Consider the following 18,536-nt stretch of genomic DNA (forward strand, 5'->3'; position numbering starts at 1 on the left):
GGCCTGATGACTGTAACCAGAATGCCTGCCTCATCGAAATGGCCGAGGCCAGAGTCCAGGCCACAGAGTCTGCCGCATCGGAGGCAACTTGGAGGGCTGCCCTGGCCACCACTCTGCCCTCATTGAGGATAGCCAGGAATTCCTTCCTGGATTCCTCTGGCAGTGAATCTGTGAACTTGGCCATGGACAACCAAATGTTAAAATCATAAGGGCCAAGTAAGGCCTGATGATTGGCCACTCTCAGCTGAAGGCTGGATGTAGAATAAATTTTTCTACCAAAGAGATCGAGCCTCTTTGCCGCATTGTTCTTAGGCATCGATCCCGGTTGGCACTGTCTATCACATTCATTGGCTGCCAACACAACCAGTGAGCTTGGGGCAGCATGGGTATAAAGATAGTCATACCCCTTAGCAGGGATGTAGTATTTTCTTTCTGAACACTTGGAGATGGGGGGCAGTGAGGAAAGTGTCTGCCACAGGGCCTTAATAATTTTCACCACTCCCTCATGCACCAGCAATGCCACCTTGGAGGGGGCTGCTATACTCAGCACATCGAACAGGGAGTCTGAGGGCTCCACGAGCTCCTCGGTTTCCAGCTCCAGGTGTGAGGCGACCCTTTTCAAAAGTGCCTGGCAACATCTGGGGAACAGAGTGAGAGGGCCCTGCTACCACCTCATCGGGCAAAGATGATGAGGCGGCAGGTACAGGCAGGTCTGCCAACTCTGCTGCTTCTGCTATGGGAGTCTCAGCCGTGGCTGGCTGGCCCTGGGGAGCCTGCTCTGACTCAATGTCCGAGTCAGGTGGCAGGCGGGAGACTGTCGCTGACCACCTGCGGGCAGGATCTCCTCCTTAGTGTTCGAGCCCAAGGAGGGGTAAACTTGTCTGGGGGACCAGGACAGCACCGAGGCCGCTTGCCTACCCCGATCCTGTCAGCTGCGGCCGCAGACCTCCACTGAGGACCTGTATGGGGGCAATGGCTCTCAGTGCCGCGCCCCTGCTAACCGGCGACAGCGTTTGATGGATTGGCAATGGTACCCCAGAAATCAATACCTTACGTTTAGAAAGCGGTACCGCTCCATAGATCGGGAATGGGAACAGGAAGATTGACATGTCAGAGACTGTTGATGCGCCCACAGTGAACCATACAGATGATCTGGCGACCAGCGAAAGGGCTCCCAGGACCAGCATCTCAACCCTCCAGAACCATGCCGTGAGCTGAGAGAGCGGCTTGGGAGCTCCTGGCACCAGGGCTCTGGGGACTGGTGCCACACCTCTGTGGGTCTGCGCCAGAATGCTGGCAATCGACACCTAGAGCCCGAGGAACGCTGCTTAGAGTCTGGGGACCATGCTGGGAAATCTGGCAGGCAAGCCGATCCACGTCTGGGGCTGGTGGTGCTGTTCAGGTGAGCACTGATGTGACACTCCCTGCGGTGAGGAGCAGTGCCACACTGATGGGACCTCTGGAAGAATCCCAAGCCTCGAATGGGGCACACCAGCGGCTGGCGTGAGTGACACTGGAAGGGAAAGTTTGTCTTTAAGCAGCTTGAAAGGCCTCTGGCATGGATGGCACCGCCAGGTGCCAAGTGCTTCTGCCGCTTCCTGGGGTGGCAGGCAAACCTTGAAGTTTGTTCAATCGCTCCGTGGGAGTTGGAGTCCAGAGGGGAAGAGCTGCCCCATGCAGTTCTTTGCTCTCCTCTGGCTCTCTCTTTTCCTTTATCGGACATAGGGGAACATCCCCTCCCGGCCTTTTTTGTTTTTAGCTGCTAGCGGGGATGGGGATTGGTGCTGGTAGCGCACTCTGCACCAAAGCCGCAGTCTGATCTTGTTGGCTGCAATGCTGGTGCAAGGGTCAACTCCATAAGGAGAGCTCGGAGACGAATGTCCTGCTCCTTTTTGGTCTGCTATCTGAAGCTCTTGCAAATGCGACACTTGTTGCCCACGTGGGTTTCCCCTAAACGCTTCAGGCAGCTTCTATAGGGATCACTGACTGGCATGGATTTCTTGCAACAGTCAGGGCATGCCTCGTCCCTAGGCTAAGTCCCGTTCACAACTATTATTAACTCTAATAGTAAGGGAACTATAACTATAAAAAAATTTAATAAGTATATACAAAAAGTTCTCAACTAAACACAATTGAGAGAAGTAAGCTTGCCAAGGCAAAGAGATGTTACAGCACTGTCATTGGCTCATACACAATCTCACTTCTAGACCATACTTGCAGGCAAAGTCTACAGCTCCTCTGAATCCTGTCAGACCCTCTTCAGCTAGATGACAGCCACTAGAGCTGGTCTGGAACTTTCCACTGAAATGATATTCCAAGAGAAAATACAATTTCAGCAAAATCTAAATTTTTCATGGGAAAATTTATTTTTTGCTCAATTTTTTTTTTTAATTTCCCTTCAGGAAAACTAAACTGAAATTTTTCATTTCAGGTTAGTTTGAGATTAAATTAAAGTGCTGCTGAACCTCATGGGAGTGAGTACTTCATGCCCCCATTCTCTCCTGTGCGCTGGACTCCTCAGCCAGATTATTTCTACCATGATTCACCACGGTCTCCCTCTGACCAAGCTGTATCATGGGAATCACATGGACTATGACTACAACTGCATTTTAGTCACGGGTATTTTCAGTAAAGGTCATGGACAGGTCATGGAAAGTAAACAAAAATTCACCGCTTTTGACCTGTCCATGACTTTTACGATATACCACTAACTAAAACTTGGACGAGGGGGCTGCAGGTGCTCTGGTGGGGGCGGTCGGGGCACCATAGGTGCTGGGGGGGAGCACGGACGTTGCTGCTGGGGTAGGGGAGGGTTGGCGTGGCTGGCAGGGGCTCCCTACCTGGCTCCACATCCTTGAAGCTCCTAGGTGGGAGTGAATTGGTGATTCCTGCCCTAGGTTGTGTATAGACTTGATTTTATGAAACCTACATCATGAATACAATCTTCTTCAGCAGAAAAGTCAAGGATTCAATTAAAACTAAACTAATGTCTCTAAAAGTGTTCACTCTACATCAGCTTTGCGGTAAATTACAGGGGTAGTATGGAGAGTTTGTATTGCCATTTTCTATATGGAACATTTCCAGAGGATAGATACATTATTTCAGTCTAAAAGATTGTCAATTTAGCACCTTTCAAAGAAGTCAAGTAATAGGTTTATAAATAAATAAATAATGCATTAAAAGTTAAATGAAACCAATAGCTGGGGCTCATTAGGTAAGAAAACGTTTTTTTCCAGTAAATGTTTTCTGTGGCGGAATGAGAAAAGAGAAAGATTTTCATAGAACTGAATCTGAAGAGGTTATTGATAACACAAGTGATTTGAGACTCATCATTTACAGACTACCCCTATAAACATTTTTGACCTAGTACAGAGCTTAGAATCATGACTAGTCATAGTAGTATGCCCTACATCTGGTAATGTTTGCAAGACTAGGTCCTTACTATTACCTGAAGGAGAAGAGGACCACCTAAGTCACACAGATCATAGGATGATATAAAATGAAAACTCAAGAGTTACTGGAAACAGAAATAGTAAGGAAAGGAAATTTTAAGTGAATAAGTTTGTTTCTGTGGCCTATTAAAAAAGAGGAGATTGCTCATGGAAGTGAGGAAGCTGTGGAGATATAGAAAAAGAGATTTAAGTAGGTGATTGAATAATGTGCTATGACAGCCACATAATTTACAATGGCAAAGCTCTCAAGATGGATATTTTTCTGAAGACAGCAGTTAGGGTATTATTTTAAATTGGAATTGAATTTGTTGCAGTTGTGTTTGCTAGCTTCTATGAAATAGGAGCAGTAATGAGTTCATCAACCAGTTACACATTTTCCACTTACCAGCCATGAAATAACTGTTAATTAGTACTAAACTGGACTCAGGCTGGACCAGCATCACCAAACTGAAAGGTTTAATCTTCCTTTGCCTGTCTCTGAGCCATTTAGTCTCTGGTCAAACTAACCTAAACACCACCATTGTCTTTTTCTAATGACCCAGTAGCTGACTAATAGCGCATGTAGGCCAAGGCAAATCTTACGAAAACAATTTTCCAATTTCATTCTAGAACACAACACTCATACTACAGCCAAGAGCATGGCAGATGCTTCACAATAAGAAGTTAATGTTAAAATAATTGGAGCAAGCACGCTAAGGAATCATAGACTTAAATGAGATAATTCATCCACAGCATTTTGCCATACTACCACAGTAAAATATTTCCTATGTTATTTGCCAAATATTTCATTTAGTAAAGCATAAAACAAATTCATGGATAAAGCACAGGTCTTTATTTTTGTTCTTTATCACAAATCCAGTTTGCCCAGTCTCTTGCAAATAAATTCTTTGCATGTAGTTAATCCTTTGTGCTCAGCTCACATCAAATTTTATACATTCCCTCTTATGGGTGTTTATGGACTAAATGCACTTTTACACACATCTCCCCAGGGAAACAGACTATGAATAGCTTTAATATGAACACTACTGATCAAATCAGAGAATAGTTTTAGAATAATTATACACAAGAGTGTTTGCATGGCACTGTACACAAACACAGAGTTGTTTACACAATTACATACTGAATACACTAGGTTTATCTAAATATAATTAGGACATAATGAAAAAGGCTACAGAAATACGTAGCTCTTCTAAATCATGCTAGAGCCACCTCTCTCAAAGAACATGAGTTGTTCCCTTATGCTCATCCCAATGGATCTGTGCCTCCCTCTTGCTCAAGTAGCTATTTAAATCCCCGACATCCCCCCAGCCAGGAAAGGAAAGTCAGTGGGAAGTGATTGGCCTGGTTATGCCTAATCTCAGTGCCATTTATGGAAATACATTGGCCTAATTTTAAAAAGTGACTAGTGGTTTTGGATGCTTCAATTTTGGGGTACCCAACTTGAGACACCATTAAGGAGCCAGAGTTTTTAGAGAGTGGATGCTTACCAATTTCTGCAAATCAGTTCCCCAAGTTCTCTCATATTGGATACCCAAAAACTGAAGTACCCAAAACCATTAGTCCCTTCTGAAAGCATAGGCCCTATGTCTATGTTAGTTTAAGATACATCAAGGCCTTTCAATGACCATTTATATAGAATACATCATGAAACTTGCTCTTATATATCTGAACTCTAAAGATTTAATTTAGACTAACTTCCTTGAATCTAGATTTGCATCTCCCTCTGTTTGTACAAAGCAAAACACACTGGTGATGACTGAATAGCAATAATAATGTATTTTTTCCTCAAAGTTCTCAGTATACTATTGTCTGCCTTCCTTAACTGCTCTTTTAAATATCAGAAGGGCACAGGGTCCAAAGGCCAGAATGATAACAGTTAGGTATACCCATACATTAAATGGGTATTACACCTCTACTTCCTGTGCACAAAATATCTCACTTGTTTTATGAGAGAGACAGGGTGGGTGAGGTAATATCTTTTATTGGACCAACTTCTGTTGGTGAAAGAGATAAGTCTCCAAGCTTACACAGAGGTTGTCTCTTTCACCAATAGAAGGTGATTAAATAAAAGATATTACCTCATCTATCTTGTCTCTCTTATATCCTGGACCAACATAGCTACAACAACACTGCAAGCAATCATTTGTTTTATGTCAAACAGGATGCTTACTTTACACAGATACACAAAACTAACAGATTTCTCACGACAAATATCCCTTCTCCAAATTATAGGCATCCGCTTCCTGCAGACAGAGCCAGGCAGGTCCCCACCTCACAACATGCATATTGTTAGATTTCAACACCTACTCCAAGCCAGTTAACTAAGTTGTATTTTCAGGACCAAGAAAACTTTAGAGCCAAATTCTGTTCATGGATGCACAAACTCAGCTCATGCTTAAGTAAATGGGAAAAAACTTAGCTCTAAGGGAGAGACACATTTATCTGTTTAAAAGAAATGGTAAGCCCACTTTGACTTTCCCCAGTCAGGAATCTCATAATCCTTACATTATTGCTGCCACAACTCTCATTCTTCTCTATCTTGGGAAGTTATGTTAAGACTGACATTCATTCCACTCTTCTCACCTAACAGCTGTTCGGAGGAGCTCCAACACTTGTCTCTTTCACAAACAGAAGTTGGTCCAATAAATGATATTACTTCACCCACCTTGTCTCTCTACCTAACAGTTCTGCAGTTTAAAATTAAGAACCAACTAAATTACTGTCATTTTTCACCCAGAATATCAGATTTAGAGATTTTTTTTAATCTATTCACACTTCTGTTTTTAACACAACACTGTGGTCAAACAACTCATGGTTACCATAGTAACATGTCACCATAAAGATAAATTAACCTACTAGGCATGTAGAAGAAAAGCAATATAATTTGTCTGAATACTTTGTTACACAGAAATACAAGGACAGTTCCAGCTCAAAAATGCAGTATTTGTGCAACTACAGTACCATCACACAACTAGTATTTGTAATCTGTGGAGCTCAAATTAATACAGGTTGTTGATTCAAAAGTTGAAAGAATGCACTTTTCTTTATAAAATGTTAGCTATGTGCTTGTAAACTATTTTAAGTCTTTAACTCTACAATCTCTCATATGTTTACAAAGGTTTAGTTTACAAATAAGGTTTCCCGTATATCATAATGACTTAGTAGAAATAAAATATAAAGTGAAAATTACAGTACAGTGTAAGACTAAAGCATATCATGTAGCCAGTATGTCTGTACTGTGAATCTTACTAGCTTTTCTGACTAGCTATACCCATGTCAGTCCCATCTTTCTAGCTATTCTGAGTCACACATTACAGAAATTACAAATCTTACAAACACTTGATTCCCATCTTCCTATCCCCCAGATTCTCTGCTCAATGTCTTCAATAAAACAAATTAATAGTGATTTTGAAAGCTAGCCAAAACGCATCTTCTCATTGTGAAACACCGAGTAATACTACATAAAATACACCATGCAAATACAAACTCTTTATTTGTCTAACTAAATGAATTTCTCATCATGCAATGGTACAGCAGATGCTGTACTCACTGCTTGCTTGCAGTACTTTTAAAATCAGGTCACACTTGACTGACTGGAAAGAAAGAAAAGCTGCAAAACAGTCAATTCACTCAGGGAGCATAAACCTGATGAAATATTATTATTGACACTTTGGAAGACTTACTGCTTATGTCTATACCTTCAGAAAAATACACTATTCAACTTTTCTCAAAAAGGAAACTGTCCTTCCAAATCAGAACAGCAGTCTAACTAGTCTAGTCTCCTGTTTCCAATAGTGCCCAGAACCAGGTACTTCAGAGGAAGATGCAAGAAACCCCATAGTGGACAATGATGGAATATTCCACAGATAACGGTTTGGAAAGTAGTTTCTTTATCAATTAGTGGTTGGCTTTTGCCCTCAAACTGAAGAACTGGTCTGAAGTAAATAAGATGAAATGCAATACGGAAAAATGCAAAGTACTCCACTTAGGAAGTAACAATCAGTTGTTCACATACAAAATGGGAAATGACTACCTTAGGGTGACAAGACGTAACGATAAAGTCAGGACACAATTTGTCTCGATATTTCGTTCCGCCGGCAGCACTTGGGTTTTGTTTTGTTTTGTTTTTGATCCACCAGCGGACTTGCCTTCCCCTCCATGTATCCCGATATTTTCTCCCTCTCGTCCGGTCACTCTAGACTACCTAGGAAAGAGTACTGAGGACAGAGATCTGGGGGTCATAGGGGAACACATGCAAAATATGAGTCAACAGTATAACACTGTTGCAAAAAAAAGAAAACATCATTCTGGGATGTATTAGCTGCGTAAGTTTGCATGCAAGACACACAAAGTAGTTCTTCCACTCTACTCCATGCTGATTAGGTCTCAGCTGGAGTATTGTGTCTAGTTCTGGGCGCCACATTCCAGGAAGATGTGGACAAACTGGTGAAAGTCCAGAGAAGAACAACAAAAATTATTAGAAATCTAGAAAACATGACTTATGAATAAAGATTGAAAAAAATGGGTTTGTTTAGTCTGGAGAAGATAAAACTGAGGGGGAACACGATAACAGTTCTCAACTACAGAAAAGATTGTTATAAGGAGGAGGGAGAAAAATTGTTCTTCTTAATCTCTGAGGATAGGGCAAGAAGCAATGGACTTAAATTGCAGCAAGAGCGGTTCAGGTTGGACATTAGGAAAAACTTCCTGTCAGGACAGTTAACCACTGGAATAAATTGCCTAGGAAGATAGTAAAATCTCCATCATTAGATATTTGTAAGACTAGGTTAGACAAACACCTGTCAGGGATGGTCTAGATCAGTGGTTCTCAACTAGGGCCACCGCATGTTCAAGGTATGCCCCTGGCGGGCTGGGCCGATTTGTTTACCTGCCGCATCTGCAGGTTCGGCCAATTGCCGCTCCCACTGGCCGCGGTTCGCCGCTCCAAGCCAATAGGGGCTGCAGGAAGCGGCGTGGGCCGAGGGACATGCTGGCCGCCCTTCCTGCAGCCCCCATTGGCCTGGAGCAACGAAATGCAACCAGTGGGAGCCGCGATCAGCCAAACTTGCGGATGCAGCAGGTAAACAAACCCGCCAAGCCTGCCAGGGGCTTTCCCTGAACAAGAGGAGGCCCTAGTTTGAGAACCACTGGACTAGATAATACTTAGTCCTGCCTTGAGTGCAGGAGACTGGACAAAAGACCTCGAGGTCCCTTCCACTCCTGCACATCTATGAAGTATGAGGATTTCTCTCTCAACCCCTCCACATTTTCAAAAAAAAAAAAAAATGCTGATCCTAGATGTTCTCAATATCCATATAAATGGCAAGCCTTCTTTAATTATACTAAGCACTTGGCCTCATTGATATCTCGTGAGAATGAGTTCCACAATTAATAATTTACTTTTATCAGGTTTAAATTTACTGCCTTTTAGTTTCATTTATATCCCCTTGGTTTTGTATTATGAGAAAGGACAAGTAGGAGAGCCTAGATAAGTTACCATTCATTATTTTGTATAACCCTCTCTCTTCTCTGTGTTAAGCAGTTCTAGTTTTTTTAACCTCTCCTCATACAGGAGTGTCTCTCTGCCTCTTATCATTTGTCACCAGTTGCTGGAGACTTTCTATTTTTTTGAGACAGGAGGACTAGAAATGAACATACCATTTAATCCTAACAATCTATTTGCTTTTTTGGACCTACACACGGAGCAAATATTTTCAGGGAGTTGCACACAATATTTCCCCAATTAAATTAGAGCTCAGTAATGTGCATGTGTAGCACTAACTATTCCTTCCAGTGTACATTACTTTGTAATTGTAAACACTGAATTTCTTGCCATTGTGCTGCCCATTCACTTCGCTTTGTTAGATCTGTCTGATGCTGTTCAGTTTCTTCTAGTCCTGATTAACCTAAATAAATTCTGTCACTTCACTGTCCTCCTCCTTTTCCAGATAACAAACAACACAAAACAAACAAACGAACACTGGTCCTAGTACAAACCTTAGGGGCACCAGACATTTTACAATGTTATCTTAAAAGCCTCCTGCAAGGAATTTTATCTAACTTTTTGAAACTCTAAATAAATAATATCAGTAGTCTCCTTTATGCAAATGTTGTGAGCACATTCAAGGATTTCTAGTAAACGATAGAGGAATGAGTACATAGTTTACCATGCTGGTTTCTCCCTTTTATATCTTGTTCATCTAGGTGATTTATAGTTCTATTTTTATCCTAATTTCAACTACTTTTCTACTACTGAAGTGAGACTTACTGGTATAATTCCCAAAACTGACTCTAACAATTTCCCCAGTATTGTAGCTGATTATAATGAGACTGCATGTTTGTTTTGTTAGCAATTCATTTTTTCCCAGCATTTCCTCTTTTAACATTTCACTCTCTGACAATATCAATTTACTTCATCTACATTAACTGATGGATTTCTGTGGACAACATCCCTACCTCTTTTTTTCTCCTGTTACACAAGGCATAACACTACATGCAAGAAAGAAAGGAAGAAACTTCCCTTCAAGCTCAAAATGTTATGCTGTGATCAACCAGAAAAGTAATGGCTCCCTGCCCCCTCAAAGAATTATCACACTTTTTCCACAACTACAAACCCCAGAAGGCCAACAATTTAGAGACAAGAGATTAGGGCACATGTTCTAGCCTCTGCTGTGGCCACTGTATGCCAGCTCTACGGGCAAAAGAAGCCACAAAACCATTTTAAACCAAACCCATGGACTATACCTCCAGCATAAGGAAGATTTCTAAATGGCATAGAATTATCAAAATGGCCCTAATGCTGAGTGTCTCCACAGTCCACACCGCATAGTGGCCTCCTGAGAGGAGAGAGAAGGAAGCAGGCCGGGACATACTGCTTTCTAGCTATTATGAACTACCCGATGCTTCCTGAGGTTGCCATAGCAGTACAATATAAATTAGAGCAATCCCTACAGCTACTCTAGCTCAAGATGGAGACTTCTCCATTCCCTATCTGTAGAGCCCTGTGAGAAGTTATATTATTTTTTATAATTTACTGTTAATTTTGTTTTATTGTAGGAGGCCCAGGGAGCAGGAGGAGGGTCTACCTATCTGTCTACAGAATCTAAGGCACGCAAACATTACATAAAGCGCCTTCTCCTTCTGGCCTATGCAGAGTTCAGTTTAACTGCAATCCAGAACTGGAGCATAGGATTTCAGTCTATGTCTCCTATATGGCAATGACAACCAGTACTACTAGGCAGCATAAAAGCTTGCATACTAAACACGAAAACTTCCTTTAAATAAAAATAGTAAAAGCCCTGTTGTCAAACAACTATTTCAAAACAAACGAGTTATCTATTAACACAAGCAAGCCATCTCTTCCTCAAATGGGTGCAACCTTTATCACTGGCAACCACATATTATACACCACTGCTTTATATTATGTTTCCAGCATTGTATTCTCTGTGGATAAAAACTGATCAAATTGTTTTTATCATTCTTAAAGCATGCAAAGTAAAAAATAATACAGAAAACCAACTATAATATTTTTCTTGCAACAACTTTCCAAAGTTTTTCTTTGTTAGATTTTTTTTTCCCCTGGAGTTTCAACATGTTAGCTAACACCTTTGATGGGGGTGGTGGCTAGCATGGCCAACAGATGGAATTCAGAGTAAAATTAGAGGACTGAAGTAATGTTTTGTGTAAGACTCTGGACTTCAGAATTTCTTTGTTTTCATTAACTGTAAATAAAACCTGAGGTCAAAATCTCTGAGAAACTAGATTTTAAAACATGATATACTATAGTTAAGCTTTGATCCATAGCCAATTAAGAAATTCAGTGTTGTGAAAAAACTTACAAAACTGTAGTTTGGGGTTGATCATATTTTGATTTTGTGAATTAATGAAGATGGTCTTGTTACTACAGATGATCTAGAAAGACAGAATATTTGACTTAACTAATTATTTTTATCTGAATGTGACACAGAAAGCAATTTTACTTTTTCAGTTCTCTTTTTTATAAAGTTCTTGGTTACTGTTATTTTTGAGCCATCTTCATAAACTCCCCAGAAAGTCCATCTCTATGGAAAACTTTGAGACACTGATGATAAAGCCTGCCTCAATTATTATAAATATGGTCACATGAACAACTTTTACAAAGCCTGTAGTTATAACAGTCTGCTAATTTAGGGTCTCGTCCTGCAAGCACAAAGGGCGAGATCCTGCTACTGGACCCATTCAGGCACAAGGGTTCAATTGTACGGATGCCTCACTGAAGTCACTGGGGCAGGGCAAGTGTGCAGGGGTTCGCTTGTGTGGATCCAATTGCAGGATGCAAGTTTACTCAAACAAGTAGTACTAGTGAAGTCAACTATAAACCAGTTTATGAATAAACCTCTCTGTACATCATAAGGACCTGGAAGGAATTCTAAAATAAACAAGTAAAAATCACAAAACATTGCCAGCTAAAGTCATAACCCATAGCAAGAAAAAGCATGCAATCCTATAATAAATCACACTCAAAAGATACAGTGCTAATATACTATGCTAAAATAAGAACTATGGAATAAAAGTGTATTAAGAAAAAACACTAATAGATTTGATTCATACAAGTAACTTCAAGATTATCAATCCAGTTTTCCTTTTAAAAATAAGTTCCTTAAACATTCTTTCTTGTTTGAAATTCTTTTTCCTCTTTCCCAAATGTTAGTAAATTTAAGGCCCAAACCCTGCAATTAGATCCAGGTGGGTGAATTCCTGCAAGCATTCATAAGGAGCCCCACTGAATCATGGCAGTCCAAACACACTTTGTCCTTGTCTACACTTGTAGCAGTGCGTAGGATACTTGTAGCTACACACTGCAGCAAAACGCAGGCTGCGTCCACGCTGTGATGAGTAGCTACACATGGCAGTAAAAGGCTCTGGCAGTGGAGAAAGTTCCGGCAGTGGGAAGGCAGCAGGAGACAACACTGCTAAAAACCATCAGTGTAGATGGGGAAAGCACTGCTTAGATGGCATAGAGAGCCATGTAGGGTATGCACCCTAAGGTTCTGGTGTGTCTGTACCCTCCTCACCTAAGCAGTGTCTCACCCTCTCCACTGCTGTTTATACCCATGCCAGGGAGGTGGGGGCATGCAGTGTATGTTCTCTACATCCACCATGAGTGAGTAAAGCAGACAGACCCTTTGACTCCCAACAGTGGCACTGCAAGTGACTGGCAACATTTTTTCTCTGGATATTATTAAGTAAGCAGCATCTGGAACAGTGGAGGGCATCTGGTCATGGAAGCAACTTCCCCTATTGTACTTCAGAATCTCCTGGATATCATGTAAATCCAAATTAAATGCTCATTAAGAAAAGGCCTGACTGTTTCCAGGAAAACAACACAGTTTAGTCCCTGCAGGCCATAACCAGATATACCTGTTTGTCAACTTAGTCTTGACATTATTTGTTTCTGTTTGATATATAACAAGGATTCCTGAATAACAGCATTTCTTAAATTCCTGACAACAAAATAGAAGTTTGGTGTTTTTCTTCCTAGGTTTAATTTATTACTAACCAGAGTCTGCTACTAGACTGAGTTAATCAAAATTACTATTCCGCAGGTGGAAAAGAAGAATTAAGACCTGCTTACTATACAAAAGGTAATTTCATCATTTGTAAGCATACATAATTGTCCACTCTTTGTATTTACCTACATTTTAAATGTTGTATTGTTAAGATTTTTTGTGACAGTCCCAGAATAAAATATACTCAGTATGAGTCATAAACCTGGAAATACACATTTTTATTATATTTATTTTGGTAATCAAAGTTGTTCTAGGAGTATGTCTAACGAAAATTATGATAATACTTAAAGTCATAGTCTATGTAAAAATAAATAATATTGCATATATACCTCCAAAGGATAACAAATAATCTTGCATTCATCCCAAGGGATCCCGAATAACTGTTCATGTACACTCATGCGCAAACAATACACAGGGCTCATATCACCCACTACTAACATGTAAACACCTACAGCATGAAACAGCAGCTACTGAACAACTATCGCAATATTACAAGACAGTTTAGGGCAGATTTTAAAAAAAGCTAGTATATTTGTGTTTGCAAAAAAAAAACATTTCAAATACAAAGCTGTCTCAAAAAATGCTATGTACAATTGTGACAGTGCAGTTTTTTGCTACAATATTTTTAGAGCTGGGAGTAGTAGAGAATTACATAGCAAAGAATAAACAGTCTTCAGCTGACTATATACCTTCAACAGTTAATGGGATACTCATTTGTTTCAGACTCTCTACTCTTTCAGTAGAGGGGTGAAAGTAGCTAAAGTTACCAAATACTCCATTCCAGTTAAAAATCTCTGATAAATAATAAATATTCAGAATACTTAGCACTTACAATGCATTATACATTAGCTGGTTAAACAGCACATATGGATTCAATGGCATACAACTTTTCTAGATAGCTAAATTCAGAACAACCTAAACATTTTTTTAAAAGCAACAACAGACAGCATACGGCCTTACCAACAATACTCATCAAAAATGTAAATCCTCTTTTCTTTCTTTTTTTTTTAAAGGACAAAGATCACGACAAAAAAAGTTTCGTTTTTTTTTGTCACACAACTAAAATCCCAAATCTAACACTCCAGACAGTTTCACCCTGTGATAGGATTTTAATGCACAGCCCAGGGAAGTTCTACACATTTTTCCAACTTTCTCGAGAGGTGTCACTTGTCTGTTTAAACCCACGGGGCTTATCTACTCCGTATTAGAACACAGTATAACAAGTGAGTCGCGGGGGGTGGAGGGAGAGAAGAGCGCGTGAGTGACACAAATAAACCAGAACAAAAGGCAGAGGAAACTTTCTCCCCAGGGTGCAGCTGATACACCCCCCAATTCCCAAGCAGGCTAAGCCAGGGCAGGAGATTCAGCCGAGATGGAAATATGTCCTCCCCCCTCCCGCCAACCCTTCCCCTTTAGTGGGGCACAAGGGCTGGGGAACCCAAGTGCCCCCCCCCCGTAGGGAGGAAGCGGTGCAAGCAAACCAGCCGAGCGCCCCCGCCCTCCGCTTCACCCACCTGGTGCAGCGTGTCCGCAGGGAGCTGCGATGCCCTGAACAAGTCGCCCACTTTGCTCCCCCCGGCGGCTGGGGCTGGCGCCGAGCCCCCCTCGGGCGCGGGCGAGCAGCAGAGCGAGAAGAGCTCGGAGTAGCGCTGCTGCTCCGTGTCGCTGAGGGGCAGGAGGAGCCCCGCGGGTCCCTGCTCCATGGGGCGGGGGAGACGGGCGGCCGGAGTGCGGAGCTGCAAAGGGGGAAGGTGCCGTCCCCGTTCCCCCGCCTCCGCTGCGCGGCTCTGCAGTGCTCCGGCCGGCCGGCGAGCCGCTCAGTCAGCACCTTCCCTCCCCCCGCGCCTGTCGCAGGCAGCAGCCAGCCAGCGGCTTAGCCCGCGCCCGCCAGCGGCCCCCGCAGGCGTAGAGCGGGACGTGCCCAGCCGGCCCGCCGCAGAGCCCGCAGTGCCACGGCTGGGGCTGGCCAGCGGGAACCCCTCAGGCGCGGGGAGGGGAGAGGGCGCCGGATGGAGCAGCCCTGAGCGGGGCAGTGCGGGGAAGGCGACCCCCGGAGGGAAAAGGCTCTGCCGGCCTGGAGAGGTTTGGGGAGCTTTGCACGAGCTAGTCCGGTCCCTCGGGAAAGACGGGGGTCAGAGCTAAGGGGGCAGCCTTTTGTGTCTGATACAGGCTGGAACCACCTGATCCTAGTCCCTATATTCTTAGCTCCCCCCCTTTGCATTGTCAGGAAGGTTCAGGATCTCTTTAGTGACTGAGGGCCTGGCTGTCTAGCTGTGGGGTGCTTACATGCCCCCCTTTGATGGAGCGTCTGAGGGCCTGCCAGGCTTCCATGTGGTTATCCTGACAGCACTCCTGTTAGGTAGGGAAGTGCCATTATCCGCTCTGTACAGCTGGTCAATTCAGCGTGTAGTTCAGGAGTGCTCCCAGATTCCATGCTGATGCTAAGCTCTCACATAGCCATACCCATGAATAACACTTTCTACCATCTCAAGTTGGCTAGGACAGGGGTTCTCAACCTTTTTCTTCCTGAAATGCCCTCCCCCAACGTGCTATAAAAACTCCAGGGCCCAGTGGAGGCAGGCCTCCGGGCTCCAGGCTTCAGCCACTGGGCGGGGGTGGAGGGCTAGGACTTTAGCCCTGTGGGTTGCCAGGGCTCCAGGCTTTTGCCACTGGGTGGGAGGTAGCCCCTCAGATTTAGGTGTCATTTGACTTCTCTTTTGGAGGGGCAGGGCTCATATCTGCTCCACACACATGGTGGGACCTGGGGAGGGAGTGCCATCTCCACTCCAAACTCACCTCCACAGGACACCCAGCCTGTCTGGATGGAGGGGGTGCAACCAAAAATTATAATTCAAGGTGGGGGATCAGTTCAAAAAGTCTGAAAACTGCTCAGGGTGCAGGGAGGGGCAGTTAGGAGCTGTGCACTGTGAGGAGTGTAGTTCAGGGAGGGAGGGAGCTGGAGTCTGTGTGCAGGCAGGAGCGTAGGTCATCATGCAGGTAGGGGATAGCTAGGGGCTGTGTGCAGGTAGGATGTAGCTCAGGGTGCAGGGAGGGGTAGCTAGGGGTTGTGTGCAGGCAGGGAGTAGCTCAGAGTGCAGGCAGGGATGTAGGTCAGGGTGCCGGGAGAAGGGTAGCTAGGAGTTGTGTGCTGGGAGGGTTGCTGCTCCCTGAGTGCCAGCCCTGAAGCCAGGTCCCCCTACCTAGGCAGTTCTTAGCAGTTGCATGAGCAGTTAAAGGGGGCTGGGAGTTGAGCAGCCGCAGCCCTGAGGACCAGCAGCAGGAGGAGGAGACGGGATGGGAGTAGGGGAATGCCACAGCAGCTGCCCTCTCCCTGGCACCAGCCAGAGCAGCAGCTGCCTTGCACTGGCTTCCTGACTCCGACATGGCCAGGGAGGAGGACCTAAGTGCTAACCAGAGTGGGGCATTCCCAAGGGCAAGGCACTGCAGTTTGGGGGGGACAGCAACACCTCCCCTGCGTCTCCTCCCAACTCTGCCCATAGGGGATGCTGGGTTTGTGAACCCCCTTAAACTGGCTCATAGCCCCCTGGTTGAGAACCAGTGAGCTAGGAAACACCATCCCATCTGATGAATGATTATTTGGCCTTTGTTATTCATGCCTCAGCATCTCTTGGCTGCATTACTACAGTAATGCAATATTCCTGGGAAAGAAGCCTTCAGTGTTTAGGAATCCCTAACTAGTTTACTTAGTCCTGCCTCAGCACAGGAGGCTAGACTTAATGACTTCTCAAAGTCCCTCTCAGCGCTATGATTCTAGTACAGAACTCTGCAGTGCATCTACTCAGCAATACTAGCTACCACCATGAGCACACCATACTTGTCCTCCACACTCTATACTGGCTTTCCATACCCAGAGAATATCAAATCCAAGTTCAAGGTCTTGGCCCTTATCTTCAAGGCATTCAGTGGCCTTGGGCTGAGGGAATCTAAAAGCGCAACTAAAGCTATGGAATGAAGTCTGTGGCCAACATTTTTGCTTCTGGAACTTTCTACAGTAAGTAAAGCTTGCGTGGGCAGGATACAGAGTTTTCTCACAGACTAGTCCAAGACTGTGGACCACAGATTATCACAAACTTCGCCACTTTCTGCTCCAAGTGCAAGGCATATTTCTTTGACCTTGCCTTCTCTCACACAAATATCTAGAAATGTGTGTGTGTGTGTGTGTGTGTGCACATGTGCATAACATTTAAAAACTTTCAAAACAAAACACTTCACTGCCCACACCTCTGCCCGAGGGAGATGATAAGAGAAGAAACACATGCCATATATTAGTCATATCACTTAATGCACGACTGGAAGGTGATCAGATACAGTGCCAATTAGCATAGTATAAACCTGTGTAGAATAGAAGATTGCATGTTTTGCGCAGAGGTGGAGGGAGAAGACTTCTATGGTATGAATGGGGGATGTGGGTGTGGAGGTAATATGTTGTAAAAGATGAAATCATAGGTTGCAAGGAGGAGTTAACTAGTAATTTCCTGGCTCTTATATGGTTGTGTTGGTGGAATATGCACCTGAGCAAACTTAACTGGTTTTTATTAAAGATTTGTTTTGTTTAGTGGAATTTCCCATTTGTTTAAGATGTCTGTATCAACATTGATACTGATTGTGACTTGGATAGCTATCAAAGCTGATATATAATATCATCTCAAAGGCCTATTGTAGACTTCTACTTCGACATTCCTCTTACATTGCTCCCATGTTCCTTCTGCCCTCACCCCCAGTCCAGTTTCCCTTTATGTTTCTTCCACTCACATGTTTGATATCCACCATGTCCCAATATTCCCCTACCAAATTCAACTTTTAAACACTGGTTAACATTTAAAAGCTGAGTGTGGGGTGGAACTAGGGGTGTGGAGGGAAAGATGGGGAAGCATGATGTAAATAGAGCTGTTGGGTGAGGCTGAGTCAATATATGTGTGGGTATAGAGAGAGAGGTGATACTTTGTCAAATGGTAAATAATGATGGAGACAGGTTATTATACATAAGCCCTTTCATTTTCAGTTTAAACCAATTTTTACAGATAAAATCCCAGGTTTTACAAAAAGTATTATTTTTTCCCCCAATTTTCACCCTACTTTTGTATCATTCAAATATATATAAAAAATTGTTTTATTAGGAAAATACAATAGATTGCATGAGATATATGTATTATGATAATACGTTAGCCTGTGTGTATATGTAAAGCTCCCTGATGAAGGCTATGTATTAGTTTAGAAGATACACACGATAAACAAACAGGCACTCACACAAGCTCTGAAGTGCATGTGCATCTAAACATACTGATGAATCTCACACCCACTGCGTATACATTTCAAGCTGTTCGCAGATAACAGTTTAAGCATTGGACACACTAAAATGGGAAGAAAATGAAAATCTGTATCAGAATATGTTTCACAACACAAGGAAATATTCAAAGGTTTTAAAAAAAAACAGGAGAAAAGGATGACGTTGAGTCTGTGCACTCAGATGGTGTGGCGCAATTATTAAAGGTAAATATTTATAGGTTAATAGTTC

The 18,536-nt window shown here is 43.1% G+C and overlaps 1 protein-coding gene across 14 annotated transcripts in view; it reads right to left on the reverse strand.

Moving 5' to 3' along the window:
• Nucleotides 1-14,689, reverse strand: part of REPS2 (RALBP1 associated Eps domain containing 2) — a 155,165-nt gene extending 140,476 nt beyond the window's left edge. For 4 of the 14 annotated variants that reach the window (XM_050963807.1, XM_050963797.1, XM_050963816.1 and 1 more), the window contains exon 1: nt 14,515-14,689. The gene's annotated coding sequence lies outside the window, so the exon portion shown is untranslated. Of the gene's footprint in view, nt 1-13,960; nt 14,193-14,514 lie in introns of those variants that run through there. The other 10 variants (XM_050963751.1, XM_050963735.1, XM_050963703.1 and 7 more) reach the window with 5 other exon arrangements.
• Nucleotides 14,690-18,536: the final 3,847 nt, after the last annotated feature.

The sequence above is a fragment of the Gopherus flavomarginatus genome, chromosome 1 (genome assembly GCF_025201925.1).
Source record: "Gopherus flavomarginatus isolate rGopFla2 chromosome 1, rGopFla2.mat.asm, whole genome shotgun sequence".
NCBI classification, from domain to species: Eukaryota; Metazoa; Chordata; order Testudines; family Testudinidae; genus Gopherus; species Gopherus flavomarginatus.